The sequence below is a fragment of the Salvelinus namaycush genome, chromosome 20 (assembly GCF_016432855.1).
Source record: "Salvelinus namaycush isolate Seneca chromosome 20, SaNama_1.0, whole genome shotgun sequence".
Lineage (NCBI taxonomy): Eukaryota > Metazoa > Chordata > Actinopteri > Salmoniformes > Salmonidae > Salvelinus > Salvelinus namaycush.
The window spans coordinates 31,424,374-31,436,756 of record NC_052326.1 but is presented as its reverse complement, the minus strand read 5'-3'; the positions used below and the strand labels follow the sequence as shown (position 1 = coordinate 31,436,756).

Here is a 12,383-nt window from a genome sequence, read left to right as displayed (position 1 = left end):
TACAACAACTACATATACTAATACTACACTATGAGCTACAACAACTACCTATAGTAACACTACACTATGAGCTACAATATCTACCTATACTAACACTACCTAAAAGCTACAACAACTTTAGTACCTATGCTAACACTACACTATGAGCTACAACAACTACCTATACTAACACTACACTATGAGCTACAACAACTACCTATGCTAACACTACACGAGGAGCTACAACAACTACAGTCCCTATACTAACACTACACTATGAGCTACAACAACTACCTATACTAACACTACACAATGAGCTACAACATCTCCCTATACTAACACTACACAATTTTTTAAATTTACATTTTAAGTCATTTAGCAGACGCTCTTATCCAGAGCGACTTACAAATTGGAAAGTTCATACATATTCATCCTGGTCCCCCCGTGGGGAATGAACCCACAAACCTGGCGTTGCAAGCGCCATGCTCTACCAACTGAGCCACACGGGACCACAACACAATGAGCTACAACACCTACCTATACTAACACTACACGATGAGGTACAACAACTACCTATACTAATGCTAAACAATGGGCTACAACAACTACAGTTCCTATACTAACACTACACAATGAGCGACAACAACTACAGTACCTAAACTAACACTACACTATGAGCTAAAGCAACTACAGTACCTATACTAACACTACACTGAGAGCAACAACTACTACCTTTACCAAAGTTTCACAATGAGCTACAACAACTATAGTACATATTCTAACACTACAAAAATAGCTACAACAACTACGTATACTTACACTACACTATGAGCTAGAACAACTACCTATACTAACACTACACAATGAGCAACAACAACTACAGTACCTATACTAACACTACACCATGAGATACAACAACTACCTATGCTAACACTACACTATGAGCTACAATATCTACCTATACTAACACTACACAAAAGCTACAACAACTTTAGTACCTATACTAACACTACACCATGAGCTACAACAACTACCTATACTAACACTACACAAGGAGCTACAACAACTGCAGTACATATACTAACACTACACAATGAGCCACAATAACTACATATACTAACACTACACAATGAGCTACAACATCTCCCTATACTAACACTACACAATGAGCTACAACACCTACCTATACTAACACCACACAATGAGCCACAATAACTACATATACTAACACTACACAATGAGCTACAATAACTACATATACTAACACTACACAATGAGCTACAACAACTACGGTACCTATACTAACACCACACAATGAGCTACAACATCTCCCTATACTAACACTAAACAATGAGCTACAACAACTACAGTTCCTATACTAACACTATACTATGAGCGACAACAACTACAGTACCTAAACTAACACTACACAATGAGCTACAACAACTACAGTACCTATACTAACACTACACTGAGAGCAACAACTACTACCTATACTAAAGTTTCACAATGAGCTACAACAACTATAGTACATATTCTAACACTACACAAATAGCTACAACAACTACGTATACTAACACTACACTATGAGCTACAACAACTACAGTATCTATACTAACACTACACCATGAGATACAACAACTACCTATGCTAACACTACACGATGAGCTACAACAACTACCTATACTAACACTACACTATGAGCTACAGCAACTACCTATACAAACACTACACTATGAGCTACAGCAACTACAGTACCTATACTAACACTACACAATAAGCTACAACAACTACAGTACCTATACTAACACTACACTATGAGCTAAAGCAACTACAGTACCTATACTAACACTACACAAAGAGCTACAACAACTACAGTACCTATACTAACACTACACATTGAGCTACAACAACTACAGTACCTATACTAACACTACACTGTCAGCTACAACAACTACCTATACTAACACTACACTATGAGCTACAGCAACTACAGTACCTATACTAACACTACACAATGAGCTAAAACAACTACAGTACCTATACTATAACTACACAATGAGCTGCAACAACTACAGCACCTATACTAACACTACACTATGAGCAACAACTACTACCTATACTAACACTACACTATGAGCTACAGCAACTACCTATACAAACACTACACTATGAGCTACAGCAACTACAGTACCTATACTAACACTACACAATAAGCTACAACAACTACAGTACCTATACTAACACTACACTATGAGCTAAAGCAACTACAGTACCTATACTAACACTACACAAAGAGCTACAACAACTACAGTACCTATACTAACACTACACATTGAGCTACAACAACTACAGTACCTATACTAACACTACACTGTCAGCTACAACAACTACCTATACTAACACTACACTATGAGCTACAGCAACTACAGTACCTATACTAACACTACACAATGAGCTACAACAACTACAGTACCTATACTATAACTACACAATGAGCTGCAACAACTACAGCACCTATACTAACACTACACTATGAGCAACAACTACTACCTATACTAACACTACACTATGAGCTACAACAACTACAGTACCTATTCTAACACTACACAATTAGCTACAACAACTACAGTACCCATACTAACACTACACTATGAGCTACAACAACTACAGTACCTATACTAACACTACACCATGAGATACAACAACTACATCTATGCTAACACTACAAGATGAGCTACAACAACTACCTATACTAACATTACACTATGAGCTACAAGAACTACCTATACTAACACTACACGATGAGCTACAACAACTACCTATACTAACACTACACATTGAGCTACAACAACTACAGTACCTATACTAACACTACACCATGAGATACAACAACTACATCTATGCTAACACTACACGATGAGCTACAACAACTACCTATACTAACATTACACTATGAGCTACAAGAACTACCTATACTAACACTACACAATGAGCTACAACAACTACCTATACTAACACTACACTATGAGCTACAACAACTAAATATACTAACACTACAAATGAGCTACAACATCTTCCTATACTAACACTACACAATGAGCTACAAGATCTTCCTATACTAACACTACACTATGAGCTACATCAACTACAGTACCTATACTAACACTACACAATGAGCTACAACAACTACCTATACTGACACTACATAATGAGCTACAACAACTACAGTACCTATACTAACACCACACAATGAGCTACAACAACTACATATACTAACACTACATATGAGCTACAACATCTTTCTATACTAACACTACACAATGAACTACAAGAACTACCTATACTAACACTACACAATGAGCTACAGCAACTATCTATACTAACACTACACTATGAGCTACAACAACTACCTATACTAACACTACACGATGAGCTACAACAACTACAGTACCTATACTAACACTAAACTATGAGCTACAACAACTACAGTACCTATACTACCATTACACAATGAGCTACAACAATTACCTATACTAACACTACGAGCTACAACAACTACCTATACTAACTCTACACTATGAGATACAACAACTACCTATACTAATACTTCACAATGAGCAACAACAACTACCTATACTAACACTACACAATGAGTTACAACAACTACAGTACCTATACTAACACTACACCATGAGCTACAACAACTACCTATACTAACACTACACTATGAGCTACAACAACTACCTATACTAACACTACCCAATGAGCTACAACAACTACAGTACCTATACCAACACTACACCATGAGATACAACATCTACCTCTATGCTAACACTACACGATGAGCTACAACAACTACCTATACTAAAACTACAATATGAGCTACAACAATTACCTTTACTAACACTACACGATGAGCTACAACAACTACCTATACTAACACTACACTATGAGATACAACAACTACCTATACTAATACTACACAATGAGCAACAACAACTACAGTACCTATACTAACACTACACCATGAGCTACAACAACTACCTATACTAACACTACACTATGAGCTACAACAACTACCTATACTAATACTAAACAATGAGCTACAACTACAGTTCCTATACAAACACTACACTATGAGCTACAACAACTACAGTACCTATACGAACACTACACAAATAGCTACAACAACTACGTATACTAACACTACAATATGAGCTACAACAACTACCTATACTAACACTACACTATGAATTACAACAACTACCTTTACTAACACTACAAAATAAGCTACAACAACTACCTATACTAACACTACACTATGAGCTACAGCAACTACAGTACCTATACTAACACTACACTATGAGCTACAGCAACTACAGTACCTATACTAACACTAGACTATGAGCCACAACAACTACCTATACTAACACTACACAATGAGCTACAACAACTACAATATCTATACTAACACTACAACATGACATACAACAACTACCTATGCTAACACTACACTATGAGCTACAACAACTACCTATACAAACACTACACTATGAGCTACAACAACTACCTATACTAACACTACACTATGAGCTACAGCAACTACAGTACCTATACTAACACTACATAATGAGCTACAACAACTACAGTACCTATAACACCACACAATGAGCTACAACTACCTATACTAACACTACACAATGAGCTACAACACCTACCTATACTAACACTACACGATGAGGTAGAACAACTACCTATACTAACACTACACGAGGAGCTACAACAACTACAGTACATAATGAGCTACAACAACTACAATATCTATACTAACACTACAACATGACATACAACAACTACCTATGCTAACACTACACTATGAGCTACAACAACTACCTATACAAACACTACACTATGAGCTACAACAACTACCTATACTAACACTACACTATGAGCTACAGCAACTACAGTACCTATACTAACACTACATAATGAGCTACAACAACTACAGTACCTATAACACCACACAATGAGCTACAACTACCTATACTAACACTACACAATGAGCTACAACACCTACCTATACTAACACTACACGATGAGGTAGAACAACTACCTATACTAACACTACACGAGGAGCTACAACAACTACAGTACATATACTAACACTACACCATGGGATACAACAACTACATCTATGCTAACACTACACCATGAGCTACAACAACTACAGCACCTATACTAACACCACACATTGAGCCACAACAACTACCTATGCTAACACTACATAATGAGCTACAACAACTACAGTACCTATACTAACACTACAATATGAGCTACAACAACTACATATACTAACACTACACTTTGAGCTACAACAACTACAGTACCTATACTAACACTACACTATGAGCTACAGCAATTACAGTACATATTCTAACAATACACAATTAGATACAACAGCTACCTATACTAACACTACACTATGAGCAACAACAACTACCTATACTAACACTACACAATGAGTTAACTACAGTACCTATACTAACACTATACTTTGAGCTACAACAACAACCTATACTAACACTACACTATGAGCTAAAACAACTACAGTACCTATACTAACACTACACCATGAGATACAACAACTACATCTATGCTAACACTACACGATGAGCTACAACAACTACCTATACTAACACTACACTATGAATTACAACAACTACCTATACTAACACTACACAATGAGCTACAACAACTACCGATACTAACACTACACTATGAATTACAACAACTACCTTTACTAACACTACAAAATAAGCTACAACAACTACCTATACTAACACTACACAATGAGCTACAACAATTACCTATACTAACACTACACTATGAGCTACAACAACTACCTATACTAACACTACACTATGAGCTACAGCAACTACAGTACCTATACTAACACTACACTATGAGCTACAGCAACTACAGTACCTATACTAACACTAGACTATGAGCCACAACAACTACCTATACTAACACTACACAATGAGCTACAACAACTACCGATACTAACACTACACTATGAATTACAACAACTACCTTTACTAACACTACAAAATAAGCTACAACAACTACCTATACTAACACTACACAATGAGCTACAACAATTACCTATACTAACACTACACAATGAGCTACAACTACATTACCTATACTAACACTACACAATGAGCTACAACAACTACAGCACCTATACTAACACTAGACTATGAGCCACAACAACTACCTATACTAACACTACATAATGAGCTACAACAACTACCTATACTAACACTACCCAATGAGCTACAAGAACTACCTATACTAACACTACACTATGAGCTACAACAACTACCTATACTAACAATACACTATGAGATACCACAACTACCTATACTAATACTAAACAATGAGCTACAACAACTACCGTACCTATGCTAACACTACACTATGAGCTACAACAACTACAGTACCTATACTAACACTATACTATGAGCGACAACAACTACAGTACCTATACTGACACTACACAATGAGCTACAACAACTACATATTCTAACTACACACAATGAGCTACAGCAACTACAGTACCGATACTAACACTATACTATGAGCGACAACAACTACAATACCTATACTAACACTACACAATGAGCTACAACAACTACAGTACATATACTAACACTACACCATGAGATACAACAACTACAGCACCTATACTGACACTACACAATGAGCTACAACAACTACAGTACCTATACTAACACTACACTATGAGCAACAACTACTACCTATACTAACACTACACAATGAAATACAACAACTACAGTACATATTCTAACACTACACTATTAGCTACAACAACTACCTATACTAACACTACACAATGCGTTACAACAACTACAGTACCTATACTAACACTACACTATGAGATACAACAACTACCTATACAAATACTACACAATGAGCTACAACAACTACAGTACCTATACTAACACTACACAATGAGCTACAACAACTACATTACCTATACTAACACTACACTATGAGCAACAACTACTACCTATACTAACACTACACAATGAGCTACAACAACTACAGTACCTGTACTAACACTACACTATGAGCAACAACTACTACCTATACTAACACTACACAATGAGCTACAACAACTACAGTACCTGTACTAACACTACACAATGAGCTACAATGACTACATTACCTATACCTACCTCTGTCTCTAAACAATTGTTTGAAAAATTACTTGTGTCATGTGCATCTTGGATGTCCTACTCGACTTGCCAAAACTATAGTTTGTTAACAAGAAATTTGTGGAGTGGTTGAAAAACGAGTTTTAATGACTCCAACCTAAGTGTATATAAACTTCTGACTTCATCTGTATACTAACACTACACTATGAGCTACAACAACTATCTATACTAATACTACACAATGAGCTACAACAACTACCTATACTAACACTACACTGTGAGCTACAACAACTACCTATACTAACACCTCACTATGAGTTACAACAACCACCAAATAATCATTGTTATTGTTAACCTTTCTACTACCAACTACACTCCCCTCCCATATGCTATCAGTGTGTGTGTGTGTGTGTGTGTGTGTGTGTGTGTGTGTGTGTGTGTCTGAAAGGCAGAACAAACCAAAGCAGCCAGTTTGGTTTCGAGAAACTCATCCACATCCAACTCTGACATTCGCCTCAGCACAAACGGTCACCCAACCTGTCACTCCAAATCTGTGACCTTTGGTTTTTGGTAGCCGGTGTACAGCGCTCTGCAGGGCAGTCTTCACTTCTACGCAGTGGCAGTCTTCTATTCATGTGGTATTACTGCCTGTGGACTGGTGCACACTGGTCTCTTCCTGGCCGAGCTGCGGGCGCTCCCTCTGACAGACACAGCACAGCTCTTTAATTGGAGCACAATCAGTGTGAGCTAATGCCACTTCAATTACCTGCCAATAAACCCCACGGTTAAGACGGCAGGTAGCCTAGCGGTTAAGAGTGTTGGGCCAGTAACTGAAAGGTTTCTGGTTTGAATCCCCGAGCCGACTAGTGGGGAAAATATGCCCTTGAGCAAGGCACTTAACCCTAATTGCTCCTGTAAGTAACTCTGGATAAGAGTGTCTGCGAAATGACTAAAATGTAAAGACGGAGCAGAGCTATGGAGCCCACACCTGACAGAAAGAGAGAAGAGAGTGACAGTGGATGTCTGTGTGTGTGGAACTGGAGACCAATGTGAAGTAATACTGTGTGATACTTTGCAAAGGGAAAGGCAAGGCCACCCCTATGATGACTAATGGGGTAGTGTCAGTCAGTCAGTTTCCCCTTGGCTGGCACATCATTAAAGGCTTCCTTGAGTTGAATAGGAGGAAAAGTGTGTTGTAAGGAGAAAATGGCCCAAAGCTTAGTTCAGGGAAACATCTTCTTGTATGATACAGGATACAATTATGGCACAGAGAGGATTTCCAGATGACCTCCCTCACATATCTGAGAAACACACTCAAGTGGGATGAGAATATGGTAGAGAAAAACAGCATTTTTCCTTTGACTAACAGGGGTTGCTGTCCTCAAAACTGCATCTGCAATCGAGGAATGTTCAACAGTATGACAAGGGAGTCCTATTGAGAGCCAATAGTTAAAAACTTCTTATGGCTGCAAGCCCTAAGTCGGGATCAATATGACAACAGCCACTTCAAGTGCAGGGCGCGAAATTCAAAATATATTTTTTTGAAATATTTAACTTTCACACATTAACAAGTCCAATACAGCAAATGAAAGGTACACATCTTGTGAATCCAGCCAACATGTCAGATTTTTAAAATGTTTTACAGCGAAAACAGCACGTATATTTATGTTAGCTCACCACCAAATACAAAAAAGGACAGACATTTTTCACAGCACAGGTAGCATGCACAAAGCCAACCTAACTAACCAAGAACCAACCAAACTAACCAAGAAACAACTTAATCAGATGACAGTCTTATAACATGTTATACAATAAATCTATGTTTTGTTCGAAAAATGTGCATATTTCAGGTATAAATCATAGTTTACATTGCAGCTACAATCAGAAATTGCACCGAAAGCAGCCATAATAATTACAGACACCAACGTCAAATACCTAATTACTCATCATAAAACATTTCTGAAAAATACATAGTGTACAGCAAATGAAAGACAGGCATCTTGTGATTCCAGCCAATATTTCCGATTTATTAAGTGTTTTACAGCGAAAACACAATATAGCGTTATATTAGCTTACCACAATAGCCAGAAACACAAGCCATTTCCCAGTAGCAAAGGTTAGCGATCGTAACAAACCAGTAAAAGATATATAATTTTTGACTAACCTTGATATTCTTCATCAGATGACAGTCCTATAACATCAGGTTATACATACACTTATGTTTTGTTCGAAAATGTGCATATTTAGAGCTGAAATCAGTGGTTATACATTGTGCTATCGTAGCTACTTTTTCCCACAACGTCCGGATATTTTTCTGACACTTTTTCTGACACACATATTCTGACCAAATAGCTATTCATAAACATAACTAAAAAATACATGTTGTATAGGAAATGATAGATCCACCTCTTGAGAATATAGGGGGTGCTGTTTCGACTTAGTGAAAATTGGTCTCCAAATTAAACTGCCTCGTACTCAATTCTTGCTCGTACAATATGCATATTATTATTACTATTGGATAGAAAACACTCTCTAGTTTCTAAAACCGTTTGAATTATGTCTCTGAGTGAAACAGAACTCATTCTGCAGCACTTTTCCTGCCAGGGAGTGAGATTTCAGAAATCTTGGCATCTGTTCCCAGGTCAGTTTATAAGTCCCTGTGAACGCTGTGGGGCTACAAACACTGCATACGCCTTCCTCTAGATGTCAGTAAGTGGTGACAATTTGAATGGAGTCGATTGCGCAATCTGGGACTTTATATAAGACCCTGATGCGGAAGTACCTTTCTTTTCAGCTGTGCGCTTGACGCAGAATAGACGTCGGACTGGCCTCCTTCCAAGCTTTGGTTTAGCCAGTTCTATATCCCCGGTCATGTTTTTATTCGTTATAGGTGTTAAAGACATCATAAGGTAGTTAATTTAAACCGACTTATAGCAATTTATATCAGTTTATTGCGATTTTCTGGCATTTCTTTGTGACGCACTTTCAAGAGTTGGACACTTTTCCGGTACATGCCGAACGTTAGTGGCCATTTCGACAGGACAAGAGGACATCTTTCGACCAAAAGACGATTGTTCTGGACAAAGGACACCTTTCCCAAGATTCTGATGCGAGTTCATCTAAAAGTAAGAACTATTTATGCTGATAAATCGTTGTTCTGTTGAAAAATGTTAAATGCATAAGCGGCCATTAATTTTTGGGTAGCTTCGCTTTAGCGCACCTTGTATTGCGCAGTAAGGTTAATTTTAAAAATGTAATTCAGCGATTGCATTAAGAACTAATTTGTCTTTCAATTGCTGTCCACCCTGTATTTTTTAGTCAAGTTTATGATTATTTATTGATTAGACTAGGTGACTCTCCAAGATGGCGCCCGACATTTTCTGGCCAGCTTGGCTACTTTTCTCATTGTATAACCATGATTTTTGTGGCTAAATATGCACATTTTCGAACAAACTCTATATGTATGTTGTAATATGATGTTACAGGAGTGTCTTCTGAAGAATTCTGAGAAGGTTAGTGAAAAAATTAATATATTTTGGTGGTGATAACGTTATCGCTCTTTTTGCCTTGAATCAATGCTGTTGTCTGGTTTGCTATTGTGGTAAGCTAATATAACGATATATTGTGTTTTCGCTGTAAAACACTTAGAAAATCTGAAATATTGTCTGGATTCACAAGATCTGTGTCTTTCAATTGCTGTATGCTGTGTATTTTTAAGAAATGTTTTATGATGAGTAATTAGGTAATACACGTTGCTCTCTGTAGTTATTCTAGTCGAGATGTGATGGTGGCTGCAATGGTAAACTATGATTTATACCTGAAATATGCACATTTTTCTAACAAAACATATGCTATACAATAAATATGTTATCAGACTGTCATCTGATGAAGTTTTTTCTTGGTTAGTGGCTATTTATATCTTTATTTGGTCGAATTGGTGATAGCTACTGATGGAGTGAAAAAATAGTGGAGTAAGAAAAATGGTGTCTTTTGCTAACGTGGTTAGCTAATAGATTTACATATTGTGTCTTCCCTGTAAAACATTTTAAAAATCAGAAATGGTGGCTAGATTCACAAGAAGTGTATCTTTCATCTGGTGTCTTGGACTTGTGATTTAATGATATTTAGATGCTAGTATTTACTTGTGACGCTATGCTAGGCTATGCTAGTCAGCTTTTTTACTGATGGGGGTGCTCCCGGATCCGGGTTTGGGAGGAATTAGAGGTTAATGAAATCGCCGTGTTAGAATTCTAAAAATAACTTCATTGCGACATACAGCTTCGTTATAGCTAGAGTACCCAAAAGCTGGGCGCCGACGACTAGTTCACATGTACGACAGATATATGAAATAGCATCATAAAATGTTTCCTACTTTTGCTGATCTTTCATCAGAATGTTGGACAAGGGGTCCTTTGTCAAGAACAATCGTTGTTTGGATTTAGAACGGCCTCTTTCCCTCTCGATTTAGCAAGCACACTAGCCAAGTGGCACGAATCTCTCCATGTCAACAAACGGAAGAGAACGGAACACGGCAAAACTCCCGAAAAAATTTCAATAATCTGATTAAACTATATTGAAAAAACATACTTTACGATGATATGGTCACATGTATCAAATAAAATCAAAGCCGGAGATATTAGTCATCCATAACGTCAGCTTATCAGAAGGCAAATCCAGGTGCCTCCTCGCGCTCTCCAGAAAACAGGAAACTGGTGACACGTCATGCCAAGAGCTGTAATTCGAGGCCAGATCAAGTTACACACTCAATTTCTTCTCTCACTGCTTGTCGACATCTAGTGGAAGACGTATGAAGTGCATCTAAACTAATAAATAACAAGGACTTTAATAGGCAGCCCCTAGAAGAGTGCATCGATTTCAGATTTTCCACTTCCTGTCAGGAAATTTGCTGCAAAAGGAGTTCTGTTTTACTCACAGATATAATTCAAACGGTTTTAGAAACTAGAGTGTTTTCTATCCAATAGTAATAATAATATGCATATTGTACGAGCAAGAATTGAGTACGAGGCCGTTTGAAATGGGCACCTTTTATCTGGCTACTCAATACTGCCCCTGCAGCCCAAACAGGTTAACACAATAATAGAAAAAAACATATTTCATCAGCTAAAATTCTATTTTATGTTATCTATTTCCCTGGGG

At 37.4% G+C, this 12,383-nt stretch overlaps 1 protein-coding gene across 1 annotated transcript in view; it reads right to left on the bottom strand.

Annotated features, from left to right (window-relative positions):
- LOC120064758 (synaptotagmin-6-like) overlaps positions 1-12,383 on the bottom strand; it is a 76,289-nt gene that overhangs the window by 47,948 nt on the left and 15,958 nt on the right. The window lies entirely within an intron of this gene.